We start from the raw sequence: 27,768 nt of genomic DNA on the forward strand, positions 1-27,768 counted from the left end.
TTCTGCATGAGAAACTTTATAGGATCAGGGACTGTGAATGCTACCTTTGCAGCTCTTGTTCCTACAGCAGACACTCGATGGTTAATGAGTTATCTTCAATGTATCTCATTACTTTATTCCCCACAGCTAATCAGTAGATGAACCCTGAAGAATTCTCTTTGTTAGATTTCTCATATCGCTTCCTCATTTTCCATTTTCCCAGCCACCATCCCAAGTTCGTGTCTCCTGATCTCTTATGTGGCCTATTGTGATCACCTCTAAACTCAACTCCTGGTTCACTCCTTGCTCCCCTGTCCAGTTCATCCTGATGATTTCTACTCTATTAACACTGCTTTGTACCCATTGCTTGCCTACTCAGTGACTCCCTGATGCCTACATAATAAAGCCCAAGCTCCTTCATGTGGCTTTCAATAACCTTCCCAATATGCCTCAGTGCATGCTCCAATCCCACTGCAGCATTATATAAATTACCTGTGCAAGCCAAAGCATGCTGTTCACCACATCTTTAATGTTCCACTGAGTCCCACTTCCATGCCATTGCTCATTGTTCCTCCTGCTTAGAAAGCCCTCCCTTCTTCCCTCCACATATTCAAACTCTACTGTGTCTGCACATCCCAGCTTAATTCTCACCTCCTCCAAGAGCCTTCTCTGACCGTTGACCCATAGCAACTTTTCTAATTTGCTGTAGAGGGAAAAGCTTGAACTTTCCTATCTGAGAGATATGACTCAGAATTTCAACTACTGACTAGTTTGTGGCCTTGGGTAAGTTAAACTAAAAAAAATGGGAGATCGCAATACCTGTCTCTTGGGATTGTGGAGAGAATAAAATGAGAGAATGTATGTGCTGAAAAAGGGTTCCAACGGGTGACCTAAGCAGGCCAGTTTAGGACTCAGAGGTAGCCAGGCCCACCTGGAATGTCCATAAAGTAGGCTCAACTTGCCACTCTGTACCAAGACAAAGAATACACCCATGGTCTCTAAGACTCCATGTGATCAGGCTTGACTGAGATAATACCTTGGTGACATAGACAAAGCACACAGCAGTGAAGGGTCTGGGGATCTTGCTCTTGCATTTGAATTCCAACTTTCCCATTTTTTCGCTGTGTAATCTTGGGTAAGTTCCTTTACCTTTCTGTGTCTGTCTTTCCTCATTTCCAAAATGGAACCTATTTCATAGGGTTAATGTGATGATAAGTAAAATACCTGTTAAGAGTTTAGCAAGCCTCTGGCAGACTATAAGCCTTTAATAAATGGTATTATGTTTTATATTATTACTCTTGAGTCTGGTCTCTGTGGACTTGTCTTCATCCCAGAGTGAAGGACTGTGAGTAAAAATGGAAGAGATGTTTCACTAATCATCCTTGGAAGAGCTCGGTAGGAACAGAGGGAAACCTGCTCCATAGCATCTGTTACAGAGAGTAGCACAGGTGAGAACAATGATGCAAAAAGCAGCCCAAAATTGGGTCGCCCATCAGGAGGGTAGAGCAGTGGCTCTCAGCTCTGGCTGCAGGGTGGAGCTGGTGGCTTTCAACAAATGCTGATGCCTGGATACCTGGTCCCTACCACTGGAGTTTCTGCTTCAGTTAGTTTGCCTGGGCTCCCAAAAGTGTATTTTTTTTAAAAGCCTCTCAGATGATTCTATGGTGCAGCCAGGGCTGACAAACACTATGCTAGAGAGACAGAGGTGAAGGTCAGAATAATGCAAACCAGGAAAGGAGGGGAGAAGTTAGGGAGTAGAATAGACCTGAAGGGAAATAATCTTGAAGACAGGACCGGGACTAGGGTGAGGTAAGGAATGTATCTAGGGGGGCAAAATTTATGGAGGAGAGTGTCTCCTCATATTTTGTATCTTAGGCACCTCCCATGCCTCACCTTAGAGCCAGTCCTGCCTGGAAACATGCTAGAGGCTTAGAGCAATATCTTAAGTTTTCCTTTCATGCTTGTATAGGTGAGTTATGTTTTTTTTTTTGAAGCAGATATACAAAAGGATAAAAGTCTGAATTCTTACTTTCATAGTACTCCCATCCATCCACCCACCTATCTTCTCATCTATCTATCCATCCATCCATCCATCCATCCATCTCCCATTCACTCACTTATTCATTAAGTAAAGATATATTGAAGGTCTATTATGCACAAATGCCTAGCTAGACCTCCACTCTCTTGTCATTCACTCTAATTGTCCCAATCTGTTAGCTGCCTCTTTGGGCATATGTTGGGAGTTCTACCTCTGATTTTAACTTATGAAGAGGAAGACCAGGGGAAGTAGGGTCTGGAGCTGGACAGGCTAGATGAATGTCGATGTGAGTGAAGGTAATAATGTGTAGGCATTTCCCATCAGGGGTCTGGTAATATGGAGAAAAACCCCAGATTTTAACACTTAGTAGCTGTGAAATCTTGACCAATGTGTTTAACCTCTTCACCTCAAAGTGCAGTTTCAGAAGTTAGAAAATGGGAACATTAGGTTGTGATGATGATTAAATAAGCAAATGACCATGTGAGGCCTGGCTCATGGTAAGTGTTCATAACAAAGGGCAGAGAGGTTGGGAATGCAATCTGTAGGACTTTTGAATTACTTTCAAGCTTTTGTTTTCACTTTGTCCTCAACTGGAGGAGAACATTAGAATTCAACTGGAATTCTAACATATTATGTAATTTCCCTACCTATGTGGATCCCTTCACAACTAGAGAAAGTTAGAACTTGAAATGGGAAGGAATGTAAGTGGCATCTCTCATTTTACAAATGAAGATAGAATCCCCAGAGTGGGGAAATGCCTTGCCCAAGGCTGTACAGCAAGTAACTGACCCATAGGGTTAGAAGAACTCAGGATACTGAGTCAAAGCTTTCATTGTTGCACCCCCAAACCCCTCTCATTTCTGCTGAATAGAAAATGAAATATTTTAACAGTTATGGCTCTGAAACTCAAAGTGATACAACAGGAACCAGGGGTGACATTTCACATTTCTTGAGCACCTGAAATGTACTAGGCACATATATGCATGCTGTCTCATTCAAGCTTTATAAAAGTCCGTAAACTAGGTATTATGATTATTTTCGTTGTTTTATAGGTGTGGGAAACTGAGGCTCAAAAAGATTAAGTGACTTTCCCAGGGACCCATAGCTGGGAAGTGGTGGTGTTGGGATTGGATCCAGGTCTTTGTGACTACTAAGCTCACACTTTCTGTGCTTTACCTCATTGTTTCACTGACAGAAACTTCCCCAAATAATTTACAGACATTTGTGGGTTTAGGGCTGTCCCTGGATCACATATCGAGGGTAAGATGGAGGACTGGTAGCATTTCTCATCATGGGGACACAATTAGGCATCTTTCCAGCAATCTTTCACACACACTGAAAACATATCAGTGGCAACTTCAATGAGGGGGCCATTATTGGGAAATTCACCTCCCCTCCCCCACTGCCTGCTCCAGTCCACCATTAGTGGTTTCTTCCTTCTGTTAATTTGTGGCTCTCATCCCCATAGCTGGGAGTGGGGACGAAGGCACTGTAAATCCTGGAGCTTAGTATGAATGAATGTATTCTTTCTTCCCTCCCCCACCTGTTGAACTCTGACTCATCTTTCAAAGCTCAGCACAAATGTCATTGAGCACAGGAACTTATAACATTCTGAGTCATCACTCTGTGCTATGGGCTTGGGCTACAAGGACTATTAAGGCAGCACAGGTCCTGCCTAGACTGCTCACTGTCTGGGGGGTGGATGAGAAAATACACAATTACAATGTAGAGTGGAAAAGATGATGACAGATACAAACACAGGGCTGTTTAGAGGATGCACCCACTTCCAGAGAGGGCTGGGTCAGGGACTGCATTTGTTACCAAATTTCTCTGGGATATACCTTCTCCTCTCATATTTCTCACCTCACATTTTGCATGGTCCCTGTCAAAGCACTAATCTTGGCTATTTGTGAGGGTCTATTTACTTGTCCATCTTAGGATGTGAGCTCCTTCTGTACAGGCCCTGTGTCACTCAGCTGTGTATTCCCTGTGGCTAAAACGGGGGCTGGTACATAGTAGGTGCTCAATAAATGTTAGTGGAGTGCAAGTGTAGGTGGAAATAGGAGACAGACTAAAGATAAGAGATAACAAGGTTGGAGGGAGGGCAAAGAAACTAGAGGAAAGACAACCAGAGGAAAGTGAGGTGAGGGATATGGGGCTACAAGAACACATTGGACTTACTTTCTGTTTTGACTGGAGATGGCCCTGGGGTCTGGGATAGGCCAAAGCCAGGGGAAGGCCTTTGGGCCCCTGAGGTAAAAAGGCAATGATCCTCCCATTGCCCTGTTGGTATCTGGTTGGTGAGTGAGAAAGCTCCAGGCACAGCTCAAGGTCTTGCTAGAGGAGCCCCGTTAGGGCATTTCTCTGGCTCTATAACTTTTTCACTGTACTCTTCATATTGATTGAGATCCCAGCTTTATTGTGAATAATTTACTAATTCATTGTACCTTATTTTTAGATCTCTTTTTAATCGGATTTTTTTTTTTTTGGTCACAGTGATTTATATTTGCTAAATAATGACCTTCTCAATGAAGATCACAGTGAAAAAAGAAATCTTAGGCTAGGAAGTTTTCCACAATGGTGGGGGACAGTATAGACTGTAGAGAAGGCACAGGGAGACACCTCTGTCTGCTCTCTCTCCTTGGGCACCTGATATTACTTTATGTTTTTGTTCTTCCATGGCTTGACCACCTTCTAACATATCATGTAATTTACTTATATATCATGCCTCGTATTCATTATTTCTGTCCCCCTCCCACAATAGAATGTAAAATCCATGAGATTAGGAATAGTTGTCTATCTTATTCACTGATACATCTCCAACATCTGGAACAGAGCCTGGAATATAGCAGGTTCTCAATGAATATTTGTTGAGTGTATAATTGAATAAATTAGAAGTAGTCCAGGTTAATGCAATCCAAGATTTGAAAGCCACTCTGAGTGAAAAGAGGGAGCCTAGCTTACAAATAAAGTTTCAGGCTCATGACTTCTGGAAGCCTGTGGAAACCAAGATGGCATTGGCCTTATTGATGGTGGTGGTAGTCATAGTGATGATGGTGGTGGTGGTGATGATGGTGGTGGTGATGTTTATGATAGTGGTGATGATGGTAGTGGTGGTCATCGTGGTGGCAGTGATAATGATGATGATGGTGGTGATGATGACCATGGTGATGATCATAATAAAGAGGGCATAAACTCCTTCACATCCATGGAACTTTAGAGTTTATGGAACACTTTTGTATCCTTTTAACTCTGATGCTCACAACATCCCTGAGAGGTAGCAGAGACCAACACTATTGCCACCATTTTCAGAGATTTCAGTAATGAAGTGACTTGTCCAGGACTGCACAGCCATCAGAGGCAGAACAAAGACTGCAACTCAAGTCTTACTGTCATCCATATTAAGTCACCATTTACTGATCTCCTCCTATGTGCCAGAATTTAGGGCTCTACATTCCTCTCCCCTGGGGATTTGGGAGTCAAAGACTTGAACACTTCACTGCAGATGCCTCACTTGCCGGTGATGCAGGTTCAAAGAGTGATGGTGCCATTTTATGGTGGCCACCTTCCACTGTTTACCCAGGGAAGCAGTGATTGCAAGGCTTGAGGGAGAAAGTAGAAAACAGATACACAGGGATGGGCAGAGATGAGAGATCAAGTGGGTCCAGGGAAGATAAGGTGGGGTCATGGGCACCATGGTTCCTGATGACTTTCTGGGTCCAAGGTCTTGTCCTTCATGAGCCCCTTCTCTATCTACTGGTGTTGGGATCTGTATAATAAAACCCACTCTGTCTAATCTGGCACTACTAGGAATCTGTCCTCTTCAAGCATCTCTGGCAGCCTGTTTGCACAGTCTTCAGGAAATCACGCATCTGAGACCCCCACACTTGAGGTCAAGCAGAGACACACTGGAGTGTGAGGAGGGAGGCAATAAGGTGAAAGGCTTGACCTTGTGCTCCTGAGTGATTACAACCCCAATCCCACTCTACCCCTTTTGTCTACACTCTCTTCTGACCCAGAAAACCCACTCTACATCCTTAGGTGGAGTTAGATTTTAAAAATCCCATCTAGATCATGGTCTGACCTGTTTCTCCAGTTCATGCTGGCCATCATGTGCAGGGATAGTGCTGGAGCCCCAAGGTGACTGAGAAGCAGCTTCTGTCCTCAGTGTGATTACATTTTTGCTACATCCCATGATATGTGTCCCTTCCCCAGCTTTCAGGAATTTCTATTGGAGAGATAGGCATGGGTAGAAAGCCCATGATTGGGCTTTCCTGAGGGGTGTGTGTGTGTGTGTGTGTTTGTGTGTGTGTTTGTGTGTTTGTGTGTGTGTTTGTGTGTGTGTGTGTGTTTGTGTGTGTGTGTGTCCATGATAGCAGTAGGCAGTGCCAAAAAGTGACCTCTGTTCAGTGTGGCCATCACTCTGCCCCATCCTACACTTGATAACTTGTGTCTTTGGGAAATAGAAAAATGAGCCTTTTTCAGGTAAGCCTGGGACCCTATCTACCTCACTAGTTTACCTCCCCAAAATTTTGTGTGAGCATGGGACAAAATATGCAGACCTGAGCTACTTTAGAGATCTGTCTACTTGTGTCTGGGTCAGAAGTCCATTCTGGACCATACATTATTAATTTCTCTGTTGATCATAAGGAGCCTGGTCTGGGTTGAAGCTGAACCTTCCCATCAACTTCTCTCTCTTTTCTCCTTGAGCTGCAAAGCCATCTTGACAAGGGATTGCTAGATTAGGATATCTGGAAAGTTCCTGAGAAGCATCTTCCAGAGGGAAGGTGGGAGCTAACAGTTGTCAATGTGTGCCAATCATTATGTTCCTTGCTCTATCTATACGGTCTGGTTGAAGTTTCATTGCAGGGAAATAACACTGCCCCAGCGGTCTGTCAGGACCTAAAGTTTCAAGTATGTGGACAATCTTGGGACCAATTTGGTCTTGGGAAGACCAAGCAAGGGGAAGTAAGCTTAGAGGAACATAGGAGAGGTCTTGAGGGGAGGGATATAAGGTAGAGGCACAGAAGGTGAATATTGGCTGGTGCAGATGAGGTTGTGAGCATTGTGGATCTCTCCAACCCTACTTCCTCCAAAGGTGGGCCTGATAATGGGGAGATTTGTTATCCAGAAGTCTCTCTTTGGGGAGAAACTGGAACCTTTATACTGAGAGCTGAGAAAGATCTACCATGCAAACAGCATATGATTAGAAATATAGAAAGAACTTTGATTCATGTCCATTTGATTCCATTCTACATATCCATTCTATGCAAAACATTGTCCTGGGACTGAGAATTCAGATTTTGCTCAGATTTTGTCTCTCATGTGTCCTCACTCTTAATGCTTTCTGGTTCTACCTGGCCTGTCCACAGCCTCTCCCTATTACAGGTCAGTATCTCTGCTTTCAACCCACCTGTGTCAGTCTCAATAGTTGAATTATGATGAAGGAACAAACACTTCTGTTATCTTAGTGGCCTAAAAAAATACAGGTTTATTTCTCAGTCATATTGTATACTTAAAGTAAGTCACTGGAGGGTTCTGACCGTCCTAGTCACTCAGGAGTCCAGACTGACAGAGAGTAAATTAGGTGAATGACATCACAATCTCAACACTCTAGCAGAGGAGGAAACAAGGGGAATTAGTGCTTTTAAGTGCTTTCACTTATGATATGCTCACACATATCACTTCTGCTCTCAGTTGAATGGCCAAAGGAAGTCACATAGTCATGCCTAATTTCATGGGGCCAGGGATGTATAATCTTCCCTTGTGTTTGGAAGAAGAGGAGAATCACAACTATTGGTGAGAACTACAAATATGTCCCTTACCTCCTGTAATTCACCTCCCTATTCCTTTCCCTCCTTCTGTTCACCCTGGTCTTCTATAGGAACTTCATTCCTTGACCCCTTGGCTATTCGAATGTTCTCTCTTTCCATTCCTCCCTTTGTGTCCATTCCTTTATCCCCAACTCGGCCATCTGCTATCTCCCCCTTCTGTCCTTCTGTTCTCCACCTGCCCCCCTGATGGTCATATCTTCATCACTTGGCTGCTTTGAATAGACGTGACTAAACACAACCTCCAGCTGTAGCTTCACACGTTTCCCTTGCCCCTAATTGAGCTTAATGATTTATGTCTTGTAATGGACACAAATGGGCAAGAATTCCTGGATCTCATTAATAATTTTAAGCATGCCAGAAGTAGGATTTTTAATCTTAAGCAAAAATTAAATGACCATAAAATTTTTGTTCGCTTCCCAGGAGACAATCCCATTTCAACTTGACAGCTTAATTAAAAGCTGGGTAAATTGGACACAACACTTTTAATAAACAGGACTTGGCAGGCCTGGGAAAGAGATAGAGGGGAGGTAAGAGTGGGAGAAAATAAAGCTCACAATGTAACAAAAGGAAATTAAGTTATGGGAGGTCTCTTTCCTTAGAGTGACCTTTCTGGGAGCTTCAGATATTTTCAAATGATGCCTGACCCAAAAGATTCTGAGAGAATTGATTCTCTTACCTGACTCTAATTTCCTCCAGAGCCCTCTATTTCCCAGAGCAAGAAAGCTGTTGTCCAGGAATGTTTTTGGGGATCTTTGCAATCCTCCCTCTTGGGGTCCATGTGTGACTCCTTCTGGACCAACCTTCTTCTAAGCCCCAAGTTCACTGGGAAAGCTGATGGAAGGCTGGGGTTAGGGGGGTTAATTCTGGGCAACCACACTGCATGGTGGGCTTCATGCATAGACTTATTTTTAGCCTTAATTCTTTCTTCCATTTTATGGTCTTGCCTTACCCTTAGATACTTTTTGACCATGACTTTCTATGGCCAAGTGTTTTCACTTCAAGCTTTAGATCTTCCCCTGGTTCTGCCACTTCTACCTGCTGTAGGTTAACAGGCTCAGAAAGTCCAGCATGGGCCCTGACTGTAGAGCCCATTGTCAATGACTATGCAGGGCTCACCCAGAGTTCATGAGCAGACTGAGGTACAGCCTATGAGAAAGTTATCTGGTTACTATTCTTAGTATTAACAGAATACAGTTGTCTCATCATATTAATAGATGCACTATATAGAAGGTGAAGATTTGGAAGAGAAAGAAGGCAGGCACACGGTTTCCCACTTTCTAGGACTCTTTGTTCCAATCAGAAGGGACCACATTTCCATTTCCATTTAAGAAGGTCACACTCTCACATTTCTCCCCCCATCAGTTGTCTGGTTGGGTTGATCTTATCTTTGCATTCAACAGGAATCTACTTATGTGTGGCTGCCACATGCTGCTTTAGTTAAACTAAGGCTGCCTATCTCTCTTGCACAGAAAAAAAGCCCACAGTATTTTAAACAAGGAAAGAAACTAAAATATGTTTAAAGGTATTTTATCCTTCTGTGAAAAGCCTCATCTGGTGGAACTGGCTACAAGCACCTGAGTAGGTGAAAATGATCTCTCAGGCAGGTGTGGGATTTGCTGACCTTTGAAAAGAAAGAGTTAGTGTTGAGGGAGAAAACAACCATCATCATTTGCTGTCCCCTTTCCACTTCCATTAAAGGCTCTTGTAAACCTAGAGCTTGAGCGAACCTTGGCAATCAACAGGGTGAAGAAGCCAAGCCTCAAAGAGAGGAAGCGAGTTGTGTGAACGCCAAAATGGGACGGTGGCTGGGCACTCAGAAAGACGGCTTTCTCTGGATAACCAGAACTTACGGAGAGTTGCTTATTATTTTTGGCTATTGGTATTTCTAGCTTCGTGCAAAGCTACAATTTTGCCAAGTCTCCCTGCTAAGTGAAAACAAGTTTCATTCTTTTACACTGACTTCCATAAAAAGCAAAGAGATGCTCTTGCTTAGAAGACCTCAAGAGGGGCGCCTGGGTGGCGCAGTCGGTTAAGCGTCCGACTTCAGCCAGGTCACGATCTCGCGGTCCGGGAGTTCGAGCCCCGCGTCGGGCTCTGGGCTGATGGCTCAGAGCCTGGAGCCTGTTTCCGATTCTGTGTCTCCCTCTCTCTCTGCCCCTCCCCCGTTCATGCTCTGTCTCTCTCTGTCCCAAAAATAAATAAACGTTGAAAAAAAAAATTAAAAAAAAAAAAAAAAGAAGACCTCAAGAGCCTGAGGTTGTCACGTTTGGGTGGGGAAGGGTTTAAATGATAAAAGGAAAAGATGAGGGTGCTTAGTGTTTGCCTATAACCAGAGATGGGAACTAGGAGTGACTGTAAATGGGCATGAGGTTTCTTTCTGGGGTGATAGAAATGTTCTCGAACTTGATTGCGGTGGTAGTTGCAAATTTACTAAATTACTAAACTCTGTAAATTTACTAACATTTGTTCAATTGTACATTTAAAATGAACACATTTTGTGGCATGTCAATTATATCTTAATAAAGATATTTTTTAAAAAGTAGAAAGGAAGAAAGAAAGAAAGAAAGAAAGAAAGAAAGAAAGATGACCCAGAGTGAGGGCTCAGACAACACTTTCAGGACGAGAGCAGAGGTCAACCATACATCCTGGGTCTCCACATTGGTTTGTGTTTAGGCTCTTGATGGCTGTCTACCCCCAGGACCCATGGGCAACGTCTGAAGCAGATGGCTCAAGTTTCAATTAATCACACTCCAGACCCTTGTCTCAGAGCTCAGTCTTGATCTGACAGCTCTTCAGCTTCTGTAAAATGCATATTGAATTGGGTGACATTTAAGGAAGACAACATATGTATTGTGCTAGCCATACAATCCTCTGGGCTATGGATGTCCTGTTAGATTCCCAGAAAGCAGGATGCTTGTACTTCAGTAGCCTAGATACCCATGAAATGCTTTTTTCAGTTGTTACACTATTCTTTCTATTTTATCCAAGTTCAGTGAATAAAATGACCACATGAAGACTATACAGGTACTGCTGGCCATTGTATAAACTACTCAACGTTCTTCCCATGAGACCTAATTTAGCAAGTACCCCATAGAATTTAGTACCTGACAAAAAGGTGAATGACTTATTTGATAAGCAGTGGGAGCACTGAGCCCATTGTGGCTGCTTCTCCTTTTCTTTTTCCTTCTCCTTCTCCTCCTTCTCCTTCTTCTCCTTCTCCTTCTTCCTCTATTCCTCCACTTACTTCTCCTTCTTGTCTAGACTGCCAGGACACTCCACGCCAGCTAGGGCAGAGTGAAATATATAGTGTCATCTCTGATTTAACTTTTTCTCTGCTCTCTGGTCCACTTTTGGTCCTTCTCTCACATTTATTCAATCGTCAAGTGTCTCTCCAAGCACACAGCATGGACCATTCTAGGCACTGGGGTTGAAACGATGGATAACATACAGAAGGAGTCATGGGAATAAGTGCAAATAGAATTCCGTAAGAGGGGCCTGCTCCATATACTATGGCAGTAGAGAAAGGAGGAAACAGTAGGAATAGAGAAATAGGGGACAACTTTCCAGGATAGTGTATTAATTGTATTTCCTTGTTTTCTGTATTCTTGATGCTCTGGCATTTGTGACTTCACTGAGTGGGGAGTGACTCTCTCTCCCAGGGCCAGCCAATTCTTAGGGCTCCACCTTTCCAATGTAAACTAACCAATCCAGAACCCAAACTCTGAACCCCTTCCTCTCTCTGGCTATTATATTCCAGGAGGCAATCAATAGTCTTCTGCCCTAAATCATCCTAGAGCCAGGTCTAGACAATCAGAGACCACCCCTGGAGTCCAGACCTACCAGCATTACACAAACTAGTCAGTCCTCAGCTACTCCTACTGTTCTGACTTGCCTTTCCCATAGAAAATGCAATAAAGGGGGGCGCCTGGGTGGCTCAGTCGGTTGAGCGGCCGACTTCGGCTCAGGTCACGATCTCGCACTCCATGAGTTCGAGCCCCTCATCGGGCTCTGTGATGACAGCTTGGAGCCTGGAGCCTGCTTCGGGTTCTGTGTCTCCCTCGCTCTCTGCCCCTCCCCCGTTCATGCTCTGTCTCTCTCTGTCTCAAAAATAAATAAACGTTAAAAAAAAAAAAAAAAAGAAAATGCAATAAAGGCACTAGGCCATGCTTTCTCCTCACCCCCTCTGTCTCCTGACCAGACTGGTGTTCCCTTCTCTCAGGAAATATAATAAAAAATTGTCTTTCGGTGGCATTAGCCTCTCCACGTCGTTACTCCGTCACCTCCATAAATTAAAATCTTGTGGGTACAATTGATACAGGTAGGTAAAGCTTGATGGGCGACTGTGAATCTTCCAGGTGGAAGGGCATTCCAGAAGTAAAAGTAGCTTGTGCCTTGGCCCACTCGGTGTGTGGTGAGACTCGGTGAGATAGGACCTTTAGGGTGCTATGTCTGGTGCGTACTTTCAGTTCTTTAAAGCCAGTCTGTTAACATTCCTTTTGCAATGGAGATGAGGCATAAATTATAAATAATCATGTCTGGGCCAAGTCTTACCTATATAAGATTGAATTTTCTGCAAGGTCTGGTTCTGACTGTTGTTTCTTTTGTTCTATCAAACATAGACCATAACACAAGGTAGACTTTGAATCTTGACTTTATCTCTTATTAGCCGTGTGTCCTTTTTCAAGTTCTTAAACTTTCTGCGCTTTAGTTTCCTCATCCCTAGGTGGAAATAATACCAGTAGCCCCCTCGGAGAGTGGCTATGAAGATTACAAGGATAAATATTTGTGTAGCACTTAGAACACTGACTAACACAGAGTAAGGACTATGCAAGCATTTGCTAAATTATTTTCTGAATCCTGCTATGGGGAAGACTTTGGAATCTGTAAAGATGTGGAAGGTATGTTCCTACCCCTAAAGAGTTTACAAGTGTAATGGAAGCTTAGAGCATTCTGGGAGGTCAAAGGGCTGCTCGTGAAACTGTATTTGCACGAGATGATGAACAGACATGTTTAAGGTGATAGCAGACTAATATTTTGGCCTTTAATCACTCTCAGATAGAAAAGGGACAAGAGAAAGTGATGGACCTGGGTTCAAAATCTGGACAAACTGACTTCCCGGCTCTGCTGTTTCCTAGCCATGTAATCTAGTTAGTTAATTTCTCTGAGTTTTAGTTTCCTCACTCATACAATGTGTACAAAACCTGAGAAGATGGGAGAGAAATAAATAATAATAATAACGATAGCTGACATTCACTGAGCACTTGATATGTGTTGGGCACTGGACTGTGAGTCTCGTGAGGAAACTACCTTAGAGAAAGTTTAGTAACTCAGTGTCCTAAGTCACTCAGCGAAAAGTGGCTGAGCTGGGATTTGAACCCAGTGACTGTTCTAATAACTGTTATTTTATGCTAAATCTCTCAGAGCTGTGCTGAAGCCAATAGGTCCTCAAATAATGGCAATAGTTGTTATTATTAATATCCTTGATCTATTGGGATAATAGCCATGGATCATTTAAGACTCCTTCCAAGCATTTTATTTTTTTCTCATCCCCAGCCTAGTGATATGCCATGATGTGTTGTTCTTGGCATGTATATACCAAATTATCCTAAAATTCTCAACTTTATATTTTTTTTCAAGTGATAAGGAAATAAGGAAAAGTCCTCTTGGGTCCTAGGCACATTAATTAAAAAATTAATTCAATAAAGTTAGTAATGAAACAGTCTGATTACAGACACAATTAGAACTGCAGGTCTTTGCAGATGAAGAACATTAGGTTGGATAAATGATTTACTCCTAATGGATTTAATGCAATAACACCAGATCTGAAAAGTCCAAGGAATTCTGGGAGCCAAGCTGGGACTGACTTGGCCTGATAGCAACCACACAGTCCACAGCCAGGTCAATTTACGTATTGGATCAAATGCCAGGCTAAGGCAAGGAAGCAGTTAGTTGGCAACTCAGCTGTCAGAAGGTCCTTAATGTCATCAGATGTCAGTATGATGATGTCACTTTCAAATCCTTCCTGTTCATGACTGTGACTCCCATCCTTTGTAAGAACGGTGACACATGCAATGGCAGCCCCAATAAATCGCTTCTGACGAGCTTCCTTTTTTTGTTCAGATACTGGACAGAGTTGAATACTCAGAGGGCACCTGCTGGGCCTATGCACATAAATTGACTTGAGTGAATTATGTTAAAAAAGAGAAAACAGCTTAATTCAATAACCAACTTTTGTTTCATTTGTAGCTTTCATTTTCTGTTTTGACTGATTTTCATTCCCCGACAAATGTCATGGCAATGTGATACAGTGGAGGGAACACGAGGCAACAGGCAGCTCTGGGTCCATCTCTGGGTTGTGGCTGTAGGTGATGGGTGGCGGGAGGGCAGGATATTCTGGTGTAGTGTAAAGAAAAGAAGCCAGATCAAGGTTTGAATATGGCTCTGGTACTTGCTATGTGATTCTCAGTTTGCTCATCTTAAAATGTGTGTTAGACATCAACTTCCCAGTTCAAGTCATACGTGAAAAAATGGTAGAGTAGAAAACTCTATTTAAGTAATTATTCGTGTGAATTAAATGCCTGACAACACAGGCTTAACAATAACCAGCTGCTTTTCGTCTCCTCTCTCCATCAGAATTGCAATGCTTTTGTAGGCAAACGTGATGAGGGGCCACAGCATCCAGAAGCCATGGAATTCTGGACCAGGAAACTCGAAATAACAGATACATAATTTTGTGCTTGATTGGATATCCTCTCCGAGTAGACCCTGGTCTAAATAAATAAGAGGCACTAACAGTTTGGAACCATAAGTGAGAGGAGGAAAATATTAATTGAGAACACCGTATCTGTTAGCTTATTTTCTTCCCTGGGTTGAGAAAAAATTAATAAGCCAGGTTAGCTCAGTAACACATTCTTCTGCAGGTCAGGGTTTGAGAACTACTGGTTTCGAGGGACACCCTCACCCGGGACTCAAGATCCCTGAGTGAGCACCAGCCCCTCCCTGTGCCTTACCTTCAGTTTCCTAGCCCATGCCCATCAGATCAGGCTGTGTTCACAGTGCCTGTCTTCATCACGGGGCTTAATGTCCGCTCATTCCTCCATTTACTCATTCCCTTTTCTTAGACCCTGGGCTTTGTCAAGGCCCTTCCCTGAATGGGTTGCTTTCTGATGTCCTTCCCTGGCTCTGTGCCTATAATACTGTATCATCTTTGAGGAGCAGGAGAAGGGCATCCAGCATAGCACATTTCCCTTCCCAGCTCTTCTTGGGCTGACGGTGCTTTCCAAAACTCTGCAAGGGCAAAAGTTTGCTTTGTATCCGGGCAGTGATGTCTAGGATCGAAGTGGATATGAGCGGATACCAACAGGCACTTGTGTCTGGCACAAAGATGTTCATAAGATATTGTTGAACCGATGTGTGAGTGAATAAATGAAAGAACAAAAGAGCAAATAAATGAACGGAGGATAAGTCAATGAATGCGTAAGAAATGGAAGCATGGATAGCAATTTGAATAGGTGAAACAATATGTGAGCAAATGATTGAATGAAATAATGAATAAATGATGCATGGATGACCACAGTTCAGTCAATGCTGCAGTGAACCGAGGCTGATTTTCTGGCATGGCCAACCTGGCCTGGGCTAGTGCACATGGTTCTCTTGCAATTCTCCTCAGAATCTTCATTAGGATAGCAATTTTCCACCCTATTGTTTCAAGTTTGGATTGTAAGATTGTTACCATTTGTAACTCTAAGCTGCATTAGGCACGGGCTCCTCTTGCTTGGTGCTCTTGATTTGTTCAGCTCAAACCTTGGTTGGGCCACTTTTCAGCTCTCCTTGCTGAAAGCTGCTATCTACGGGGCTGAAAACAAAGGGGCAGGGGCTGGAGGGTTCAATGTGCAGCTGCCTAGCCCACTTGTCTGACAGTGGGGACCCCACAGCCTCTGTGGTTCTTGGAATGCCATTGATAACCTGGCTGTTATGGGTGATGTTCCTTATCTGCCTTCCCACAGTTTGTGGTACTGCAGAGAGAAAGGGAGAGAGGAAAATTCACTGAACAAAGTATCTCTTCCAGATCCTATGGGCCAGGCACCTTGCTAGGCATTTCCCTACCACGACAGTCCTTGAGCTCAACGTTGATCTTCCTTTGCAGAACTGCAGGCCCAGAGAGGTCAGACCATTTTCCCCAAGGTCAGACAGGGAGGCAGAGGCAGAGGCAGAATTAAAATCTTGGTCTTGGAGAGGTCAGAGCCATGAAATGTCTGTTAGAGGGGGCGACAGTTCTGTTTTTCCTGTGGTCTCTGGGCTGGATATGGGCCATATCTTTGGGGATGGGTTAGGTTAGTACAGGCTTAGGGCAAGGTTGCCTGGATCATCTTTGCTGCTTCTGGGAGTGAGAGGAGAGAGAAGTTGGTGCCCTGTGATAGGTCCATAGAGAGATGAAAGGGACCATGAATTTGGATGAGAAGAATGGGCTCTCTGTGGTCAGTAGCAGGTCAAAGACTGGGGCTCTGAGAGGGACCAGGGTGTGAAAGGGTGCTGAGAATCAGCTAAGGGCCGGTGGAGGTGAGGCCAGTGTCCTGCCTTCAGTATCAGGCAAGGTGCTACGGGCAGGCTGCTATTTATTCTTTCTCATTCCTGGTGAAATGCTTCTGTTCCTATGCCTGAAAGGCTCTTGGCTTCTGCGAGACAAGGGTCGATGGGCAGATTCTCCAGAAATGGGGACACAGGAAGCAGGTGATTGGGGAGCACTCTGCTGTGTCCCTGGGGGTGCATTTCCAAGGTTCCCAAGGTCAAGCAAAGTGGGGCACAGCCCAAAAAGCAGTCAGGGTTAAGGTCCTAAATATCCTCACCCAAGACTGAATGTCTCAGCAGGAAGAGGAATTACCAAATTCATTCATTAAGTGCCCATTGACACTTCTATTATAAAGAGTAATCATTTGTTTTTATTGAGATCTCTTCCCTTGATTAAAACCATTAGCACCAATGAGTAACCACAGATCAATCAACAAGCTTTTGTAAATGCCCCCAATTTGGTCCTCATTGCGGCATGAATACATCGATTATACCTCTTAAGCATCTCTCCCAGCTGCCCACTTATCTCCCCCTCCACAGCTGCCACTCCGGTCCAAGCTCCCTGCTCACCCGCCATTTCTCACCTAACCCAGTCCCGTCCCTGCTTGGTTCTCCAACCCCCTGCCTGAGACTCCGCGTGCTTGTGGAACTGATACATTGGAGGCAGGAAGATGCAAGGACGGGAGCTTGTTGGGAGCTGTGCCTGAGGGGAGGAGGGAACTGGAGAGGTTTAAGCCATCAGTGGCAGCCAGGAGACTGGAGGCAGCAGCTGTGGGAGAATCTGGTGGGTAGAGCAGAGAGGACGTGGGGCCAGTTTGGAGGCGGAGGAGGGAGAAGGGGATGTTTCTAGGCTGGCCTGCTAGCAGTGCCCATGGGGAGGGGAGGAGGTGTGGAGGATGTCCACTATGATGGTTCCTACCTGCTCCCACCTCAGAGGTTGCAGTGTAGGCTCCCTGCACTGGGAGGTCCCTCCCTGGGGAGGGAGAATCTGCCATGGGGAGATCTTCCCTTCCTCTGTTAGCTCTGGGCCTCACGCCTCCCCCTCTGAGGCCATGGTAATCTGAAGGCAGGGACTTCCCAGGACTTGTCAAGGTCCATTTACACTGAGGATGCCAAACACGTTTCTCTTTTACATTTTAATTTGGTTCCATGACTATCACAATAGTCCCCACTGTCTTGAATGTCCCAGATATGTCCTGAGATCAAACAGATTCCAAAGTCTTCCTTTCTGTCCTCTGGTCCCTCTCCACTACTCCCCCCTCCTTTCCCCCTTACACCGCCCTCAGGGGACTTGGGGTCCAGTAGAATCCCAACCTTCCCCTTACCTGCACTGATTTACTCTCTGACTTTGGGCAAGTCATTTACCCTCTCTGGCACTCAGGGAAAACAGAGCGGGCTTGGATTAGGAAGTAAGACAGACTTTCGGGACTTTCATTTGAGTGCCCTTGGATTCGTCTGGGAGAGGGGGACAGAGACAGAGACAGATAGTAGAGAAGTCCTTCAGTTCAAGGGGGCCCAAGTCCCCCTCACTGCCCACTGACCTCATGCCTGCAGGAGCCAGTGTGGTGGAAACTATAGCAGCTACATATGACATCCTGGAGGGAAATAAAGAGACAGGGATTGAGAAAAAAGAGACCGAAAGAGGGAGAGGCAGAGAGAGATACTTAGGTAAGGAATTATAGAGCAGAGAGAGGGACGTGGGTGAAAGAGAAAGGAGTCTGATCACATTTTGTCCCCAAGACACTAACGCTGCGCCTCATTTTGGGACTTCTGAAAGCCCAGGATAGAAGAGAAGCCTGTTCTCCTTCCCAGGATATTTGAAGGAACTTGTGTGGGTCCTGTGGGGTGAGGTGCATTCCATAAGGAAAATCATTTCCATAGTGACGTGAGTCCACCTCTACTTAGTGCGTATAGTGGGGAGCAACACCGTTTGTCCCTGGACACGACGCCTTCTGCTTTGCACTTGCTGCTAGCACCTGAGAGTCCGCGGAACACAGCCCCCTGCTCTGACTCACGCATGCGTTTTGAGATGTCATTGCTCTGGAGGTAACTCAACAAACCCATTTTCTGAGGCCAAAATCAAGGCAGGGCTTGGAAGTCTTAACAGACACACAACTCATTAATTTCTTCATTGTCCTCCCCTCACTGCACAAATGGACCAAGCTTGGACCATTCGTCATACCAGTCGACATTCTCACTTACTCTGTTTTCCATTTGCACTCCGGGGTCCTTGCCAGTGAATAACTAGATCTTGGCATCACCAATCTCTGTCTTCTCCCAGGGGCCTTCATCTTTGCTGTGTGATTATTCTGTTTTAATTTTGAGGGTCTCGTGACTCCTGGAGGACAGCCTCCCGCAGGGGCGATGGGGGCTGGGAAGCCAGCCAGCCTTCGGTGCCTGGGACGAGCTGCTCATTACTGCAGGTGCCCGTCTGTGCGCCCCCCCAGGTGCCCTGCCCACACAGGCAGCTGAAGACGGCGCGGCTGTGCAGTTGCAGGAAGATGGCGATGGCTTTTTAATAGCTGGGGGCCCCCCTCATTCATCTGCACATGCTGAGTTTATTTTGCCATTTGTCAAATTCTGACTCTAGGGGACCTGGGTTTGGAGTGGTTTCGGGCTTCAAGATTGATGACCCGAGTGAATGACAGGTCCCCCTTCTCTTCTAAATAGATGGTGTGGCCAATAGGAAGCCCCATCGCCCGCTCATCTCTGAAAGGCCCATTTCTCCACCGCTGCTGAGGCCAGAGATAAAATATTTATTTGGGAGCTAACCAATATGCCACAGCTGCCTCCCTGCCTGTGCTAGACAGCGAACGAGCTCCGAAACGAGGAGGCAGCTTAATGGCTCAACCCGGGTCCTCGCTTTGCCAAAGGGAGGAACGAATGGAAAACAAGAAGAAGATTCCAGTCCTCTGGAGACTGGGTATTCATTGGATGGGGATAGCTCTCTATGGAGGTATGCATTTCCTGTGGCTGCCTCAGATAGTCCTACAACACACTTGGGCTAGAGCAGGGAGCCAAAGGAACAGGGTGTTTGAGGGAAATAAAGCACCATTTTCTTAGGCAGGAGGGACACTTCATGGAATCTTGAATTCCCAGGAGTTGTGAAATCCTAAACCCAGTCCAAACCTCTAATCCTTGAATCCCCGCTAGAACATTTCTCCTTATATTGGAATGCTTAACGGCTATGGCGAAATCACGACTTCTCAAAGCAGATGATGCCCTGTTTGGAATAATCTGTCTGTTGAAAGCATTTTTTTTTTTCTTAAATGCTGAATTGACATCTGTCTCTCTCTACAAGTTCTACCCACTGGATCAAGATTAGTTTAGGAAGCACACAGACCACATCCACTCCCTCTCCTTAATGGCTCTGGTAAAAAGAAAACCACAGGTCAAGGTGGAGTCACTTGCCCCCAGGATAGCAAACCAAGACTTAATTGCAGTTGTAACTACTCTAGGAGGGGAGTTTTCAGCCAGCCAATCTGAATTTTCTCATCAGTATGAATGAGGTAATCAGACACGGGCTTTCTCCATTTCCCCCCACCCAAAGGAAGATGAGGTAATCAGCAAGGTAAGACCCCCACTACCTTTCCCAGTAAGGGAAGGTGACCTTGCCCTAAACAACCTTTTCTTTTCTTTTGTTAATAGCTCCTTGCCCATCCCCCTTCTTATAAAAACCTTCCATTTTGCGAAGCTCTGAAGAGCTCCTTTGCTTCCTAGGTAGGAGGCTATCTGATTCATGAATCACTTAACAAAGTCAATTAGATCTTCAGATTTACTAGTTGAATTTTTTTAACAGCCTTCAGCAGAAAGAAAGTAACCACATTCTCTTTGAGACTTCTTTCCTCCAGGCTGTCTCCTCAGAGGGCTCTTTCATGCTGGGCGCTGGGGATACACAGAGAAATAAGTCTAGTGAGACTGAGGACAGGTACCTCAAAGGACACACTTTCAAATCCCTTTACCATGCTGGCAGTTGAGGAGGGAGCCCGCGCATGGCTGGTTATTCCAACATTTCCACCCCTCTGCTCATTTCCTTCCTAACTCACCCCCAAGAAGAGAGGGTTGGCAGTTCAGGATTCAGGATGCTCATTGGGCCCTGTTTGACTTGTGGGTAAGGCCACTGTGGGTGAAGAGTTCATACCATAAATGCAAGTGTCATCTCCCCTTTGCAGCCTGGTCCCCAGGAAGTAAGGAGGCCAGGCAGGGCAGGACTACTCAGGATAGACTCAACCATGCTTTCTCTGTTGTGCCTCTTCTGTGCTTACAACCAGGTCAGGCCTACTTTGTTGACTCCACCCTCTTAGAATCAGAAGTTACTGGCATGTCTGTGTGTGTGTGTGTGTGTGTGTGTGTGTGTATTGTGGGGACCATTTGACTAACAAGAGAAATCCTATGTCAAGGGATTCCCTCCTATGTCAAGGGAATTAGAGACTTGCTCAGCTTCCTTGCTTATCTTGTTATTCTTGTTTTGCAGTATCTCCCTAGTTGAGGGACTCTCAGGAGGGTACAACTCAGGAATTCCCAAGCCTCTGGCTTCACACCATATGGATAGTACCAAACTTCAGGTTAATCTTTCATTTCCTTATACAGAAAGGTCTGTGACATCCAGACCTAAACTGAATACTTACCTTAGAAAATAAAAATGTAAAAAAGATGGCCATGAGACACTTATGCCTTGCCTGCCAGAGGAGGATGGGGTAGCACTGCTGTATCTGTCGGTCTCTGTCCTCCTTGCCCTGGAGGGGAAGGGCAAAGATGGGTGATAGATGTGGACTGGGTCTCCTCCCTCTCTTGGCTCTTGGTCTATGGGTAAAGATGAAAAGCAGCTCAGAGAGATTGAACTGGGTGTGCACAAAAGAAATAATGTCAAGAAGTACGCCCACTGAGGCTGGGGTTTTGTTCATCTGAGGGATGAATGATTTGTCCAACCTCATGCTATGACACCACAAAAGGTGGTTGGCTCGGTCTCCTTCGGGTGCTTGGTGGAACGATCGTTAAAATAATGACAGCAGTTTCTAATGCCAGAAAAGGTGGAAGTGAGCAATGAGTAAGAATGAAAAAGCAGATAAAGACCACTAGAGAAATAATGGCATCCAAGTCTCTACATTCTTTATTGGAAGAAAATGTAGCAACATCTATCAAAATTAAAGACATGTCTACTCTTTGATCCATAAATTCCATTTTTAGTTTTTTTCCTACAGATACACTGGTACAGGTAGGTAAGGATACATGAACATGGACATTAATTCTTGGCAATATGCAAGAAAAGAAGGAACTTACATATCCATCAATGGGGGACTAGTTACACAACATAATCTGTCTTTATGAAAGACTATCACAGAGCCTTGAAAAAGAATGAAGCTGATCTAATTGTGGTGATATGAAACTATCTTTGGGACATATTAAGAAAGAAACCTTACAGAACAGTGTGCTTCCATTTGTGCAAACTGCAAAGGTCTATTCACAGACATATATGCTTGTAAATGTTTAAACTATTTCTGGAAGGGTATATATAAGAATGGTAATACTGAGGGGCACCAGGGTGGCTCAGTCGGTTAAGCATCTGACTTTGGCTCAGATCACGATCTCATGGTTTGTGAGTTCGAGCCCTGGGTCGGGCTCTGTGCTGACAGCTCACAGCCTGGAGGCTGCTTCAGATTCTGTGTCTCCCTCTCTCTCTCTTCCCCTCCCCCACTCATGCTCTGTCTCTCTCTCACTCTCTCAGAAACAAACATTAAAAAAAAAGAATTGTAAAAAAAAAAGAATGGTAATACTGCTTTACTTTGGGTTGGGAATGGTGGTGAGGGAATAAGGAATGGAGAAGGAAGGAGGCTTGGTTTTCTTTGTATACAATTTTGCATTCATTTAAATTCATTATCATAAGCTTGTACTCTATTCTCAACAAAAAGAGTGTATAATAAAAAGGAAGCATATGCCTTCTGCACATCTGCCAAATGCTGAGCCTCTCATTGCCCCAGATATTTATTGAACACACATTGTTTGCGGCACACTGCGCTAGCCCAATTCAGGGAGGAAGTGGAAACGATGCTTTCGGAGAACGTACTGTCCAGGTGGGAAGCAAAATGTGTTGACATACTTATCGTACAAGTCAGAGGGAAAATTTAATCTTCTCCAGGGAGCTGGAGAAGATTTTGTAGAGCTGGTGTATAAGGTATTGGTAGTAAAATTTTGAGACCTGAAGATGGACGAACGGGACACGGCCGAGAGAGCAGCAGGAACAAAAGATACAGAACAGAAAATGGACGACCATGTTGTGCCTGCTTGTCTGCTTGCTCTACCATCAGAAATCCTTTCTTTGGGGTTATGGTATCATTTGTTTTCAGGAGTCTTTGTGAGAATGCAGACACTTGCTTTTGATTGAGGTATAAGAGAATAGATTTAGTGGGAATACCAATAAACCAGCTCCTACCCCTCCCCACAAAAATGACTGGATTTGTAGTATTCGCCAATTTCCATGGTGTAACTCTTCCCACCATGGCTGCCTTCAAGCTACCCATACAATATGGAAGTTAGGAAGAGACACACATAATCCATTCTTTTTAAGTTTGACAGAGCTCTCGCCAACAAGTCACTGGAGACGTTAGGATCCCATAGTATCAGGGGCACCTGGGTGGCTCAGCCTGTTAAGCGTCTGACTTCGGCTCAGGTCGTGATCTCATGGTCCGTGGGTTTGAGCCCCGTGTGGGGCTCTGTACTGACAGCTCAGAGTCCGGGGTCTGCTTTGGATTCTCTCTCTCTCTGCCCCTCCCCCACCCATACTCGATCTCTCTCTGTCTCTCAAAATGTGTATCAGAGCTAAAAGAGACATCGAAGAAATTATTTTCTTATTTATTTGTTTATCTATCTATGTATACATTTTTTAAAGTTTATTTTGAGAGAGAGACAGCATGTGTACATGTGTGCACAAGTGGGGGAGGGGCAGAGAGAGAGGGAGAGCAGGAATCCCAAGCAGCCTCCAGAGTCCCACTCAGGGCTTGATCCCACAAACGGAGAGATTATGAGTTGAGCCAAAATCAAGAGTTGGAGGCGTAACTGACTGAACAACCTGAGCCCCTGAGGAATTTCTTTTAAGTTTATTTATTTATTTTGAGAGAGGGGGGTGGAGGGGCAGAGAGAGAGAGGGAGAGAGAGAGAATCCCAAGCAGACTCCATCCTGTCAGTGTCCCACATGGGGCTCAAACCCACAAATGGTGGGATTATGACCTGAGCCAAAATCAAGAGTCGGACCCTTAACTGACTGAGCCCCACGGGCACTTTCTGCCCTTTTAAATAAGTTTACAGGCACTGCTGGAGAAAAATTTTAAATGAACCTTAGCCACACATGGGAAAATGAAGGTGTTTGCACAATGTCAGGGGAGGTAGCAGAGTTGGGACATTATCTTCTACCTTTTAGTTTAGTGAAATTTCTACTTCTCCTTGGGAATCACTAATATAATAGATGGAGCGTGGAACTGTGCTGTTTTGAGGGAACAAGAGTGCATAACGAAAGGCAGAGAAATTTCTCCTAGAGATCAGAGGTGGGTAGGGTTCTGGCATGTGTTTTGGTCAACAGGAGGGGTCTGTGTGCTGGGGGTTATATGCAAGGACTATTGCTGGGAGGAAGGGTCAGAGTCGGAAGAGATTTTGGGGGGAAGGCTTGGAAGACAAAATCCCCAATGGAACAGTTTTGTTCAGGACTGACTTTTCTTCCTGGGACAGGAACGTAATATGCTGACCTGGTGTACGGAAAATAAAAAGTGGGCAAGTCCCATCCATGGCCTTAGGATCTGTGTGCATGTGGGCAAGTTATTTCCCCTCTGCAGGGGTCAGAGTCTTCCTCCTTTAAGAGGGGCCAGGAGGTGGGGGTTAGGAGATGGTTTCCCAAGACCCTTCCAGTGTGCCTGTCTCTGAGCCTGTGAATCAGTCACTCAGCAAAGAAGTCCCAACAACCATAATGTAAGAAGTGGGGGGAAGAGCTGGTAGAGCCTGCTGGGTTTAGTTGTTTACACCCATTCTGGACAGACAGAGAGAAATCAGAAGCAATGGGAGGCAAAAGTGAGGTTTGTTTTTGAGTTTACGGCAGGTCCAGGGAGGAGAAGATATATTAGGGAAAAACAAGACGGAGGTTCCTCTTGATCACATCATGCTTTGAAACAACAGGACAGCCCGCCCTGAAAGCTCTTCAGTGGGGACTCATTACTTTCAGGGTGAGGTCCAAATTCCTTTGCATGGGTATAGGGAGATCCATTTTATTCCCTTGCTTGTTTTTTCAGTCTCCTCTCCTGAGTCCCCCAGTCTACCCCCCTGAATTGCCCAGGTGGTGCTCTGGGAGCACCTACTGCTAGCTAACATCCTACGGTTTGGTCCTCAGCCTTTGCACAGAACCCCTCCTGGAATGTTCTCCCCATCACATTTGCTGGGCAGACATCTACTCCTTCTTTGAAATCTTGTTCCAGCATTCCAGTGTCTTCCTTAATTCTTTTTTATGTGGCAGCCCTGCCTCCAGAGAGAGACCATCACTCCCTTCCCTGTCTGGCATCCATTCTGTGTGAATGCCATTTTAATGCATTGCATTCAAGTTTCTGTGTTTATCTCTCCTACTTCACTGTGAGCTCAGGAGGGCAGGTAACTCCTGTCTTGGCTCCTGAGGTTGAAACAATGACAACTGTTGGAGCTGGTGACTGACTCCCAAATGCTGATAAAACCAAAAAGAGAGAAGGGGAATAAAGCTCATCCTGTAACCCGCCCTAGAGCGCCACCAATGGAGACAGAGTCCAGTGGGCAACCAGATGCAAAGACTTTTGCTGAAAGCCAGATGGGAGTGCTAATCTACCCAGTCCCTCCAATTGTTTTTAACTGAGCCCCTAAGGGGAAATTAAGTGAAGCTCCCAGAGGCGTGGGCAGGAGGGTTGTAAAGATACTGTAGAGCAAGGTTAATGAAAGCCTTGTTCAAGGCAGCTCCATGCTGGGCTCCAATAACATCATTCTCTCTGGAGGGGAAGATCCTTCCTCAGCTCCCATGAAAACCCATGCCACTGCTAAGAGCCAGAGTGGATGTTGTGGCGTGTCCCCAGATCCTCTTTCAGCACTGAGGGATTCACGCCACCCACCTTCCTTCGCCTTCTGTGGATGCTGCTCTCCAGAGCACGCCCCATTAAACTTCTTGCATGCCAACCTCCAACCTGGAGTGTGCTTCCTGAGGAACTTATCCCAGCGGGTAGTATCAGCCTGCTGCTGGGGGCTGTTGAGATTAGCAGAGTGGTCAGAGTTGGTAGGTCTGGGTGATGATCTCTTGGGACGGGGCAGGAACTGATATTACAAACAGAATGGTGACTCCATCAGAGCGACCAGGGGAGCCACAGTAAGGACTGGGGTCAACAGAGGTCATCAGAGTGGTGCTTAGCCCTGGTCCCCAAGCAGTGACCCACCATGGTAGTCTGGGTCTTTAGCAGAACTAAGAATGTGGCAGTGGGAGTGGGTCACACTTCTGATATCACACTGGCAGGAGCTCTCAGGGTGCTTCTGTCTCACAGGGTGCTCTCAACCATGGCTACACCTTCGACTCCCTTCAAAAATACTGATTCCAGGTCTTGAATTTGAGAGATTCTCAAGGCTTCGTTAACCTACAGTAAGGCATAAGCCCTTGCCTGTTGTAAAGAGTCAGTTTCTAATGTGTGGCTCTGGTTGAGAACTACCAATATGGTAGAAAGATGATACACTCATATCAGACAGAGCAGGGTTTGAATCCTGGTCTTACTGGTGGTGGGGGAACTTTAGCATGTAGCTAATTTTCTGAGCTTCCATTTCTTCATCTGTAAAATCCTGTAAATCATATATTTTATAGAAATGTTGACAGGAAAATATGCTAATAGTAATCGCAATGATGGTGATGGTAGCCTTCGGTCAGTGGGGTTATTCTCACGATCATTGTTATCACAATTTGTGTCCGCACTTGGCCTTATACTCCTCCTCCTCCAGGGTACAGCACCTTAGGGTAGACTTGCCTTTCTTAGCTCTTGCCCTATCATGGGGGGAGATCTGTCTCCTTATGCCAGTTGTAGCTATTTGCAGTCCAGCACACTGTAGCTACAGCAGCTAAGTGGAAACCCACTGCCTCTGCTGGGGTTGACCAGATGATCAAACACTGGCATCCATGGTTGCATTTCTGCTTATGCCTAGAATAACACGTGCAGCAGTTCAGCCCTTCAAGACCATGTGCCTGCTGTGTGGAAGAGTAAGCAACACGGGTGTTACTCATATCTAAGGGCAGCAATGAAGCCCAGGGATACTCAAATGAGAGCTCCAGAATTGCACCAGTTACTATGCGGCTTTGAACAAGTTCCTCTTTCCTCTCGGTGTGTCAGTTTCTTGCTCTGAAAAATAGGAGTGGCTGATCCGGAAAACTGAACACTCCGCTCAGTTTGGTGCTGCTGGTTCTCCAAACATCCACCCTCCCCACCCCAAGCAAGATGCCTTGGGGGCTGATATCATGCCTGCCTTTTCCCACAGACTCCAATGTCAAAGTCAGGGCTCTGAGAGATGCCACTGTGCTGTAAGGGACCTGAGAGTCTGTTCTGGCTGCTGCCCACCCGAGATCCCTTCTGCCCCGCCCCCCAAGGGTTGTAAGTTTCCCCATTTCTCCTCCTGCCACCGAGAACTTTAAATAGCCTCCAGCACACTATGTGGGTGCCAGAAGTTTTAATTAAATAATGTCCAGCTGTCAGAAAAGCTGTTATAAACGGTCCTTTTGTCTGCACCACTGTCTGGGAAGCCAGGAAGGAGAGAAGCTAGTGGGTTATAAATACGAAGGCAGAAGTTCAGTGGGGAGCCTGGGGGCAACAGCTTTTAGGCACCCTGAAAGCCACTGAAGGGATTTATTTATTTTTAATATGTGATTAGTCCATGGAAGGGCTCTTAGCCCTGGCTCCGTGACTGCATGTGCATAGGGGATAACCTGAAAAGGACTGGGCAAACCGGGGTCCTTGTGAAGAGCTGTCTCTCCCAGACTGCAATCAGTATCCCCTTTTACAATCCAGGTGGGAAAGTAGAGGGCAGGGTGGGTGCTGGCAATTCAGAGACAGTTCTCTGATGAACTTTCGTGATCGCTTCCCTCTTCCCCTCCCTTTTTTTGGTCCCTCCTTCCTCTCTTTCAACACATACTCTTGAATCTCTATGACGTTTGAGAGTTCTCTCTAACAAAGAGGAATATATACATACTTGTGGAGTATGCATTAAGTGCTAGGTATTTTATGTATATTACTCCATTTAATTATTGTCAAACACCCAGAAGATAACTATTATAAAGACTGATATTGTAGATGAGGAAACTGAGGCTTGTTGAGATTAAAC

General features: G+C 45.2%; 1 protein-coding gene and 1 pseudogene across 1 annotated transcript in view; one reads left to right on the top strand and one right to left on the bottom strand.

The window, feature by feature from the left end:
* The window catches only part of ASIC2 (acid sensing ion channel subunit 2), a 1,013,190-nt gene that overhangs the window by 367,500 nt on the left and 617,922 nt on the right, over positions 1-27,768 (bottom strand). The window lies entirely within an intron of this gene.
* The window catches only part of LOC124513085 (THAP domain-containing protein 2-like), a 29,272-nt pseudogene continuing 6,625 nt past the window's right edge, over positions 5,122-27,768 (top strand).

Source organism: Lynx rufus, unplaced genomic scaffold (assembly GCF_022079265.1).
Source record: "Lynx rufus isolate CCGP_SWC_20201006 ecotype Redwood Valley unplaced genomic scaffold, mLynRuf1.p SCAF_18, whole genome shotgun sequence".
NCBI lineage: Eukaryota > Metazoa > Chordata > Mammalia > Carnivora > Felidae > Lynx > Lynx rufus.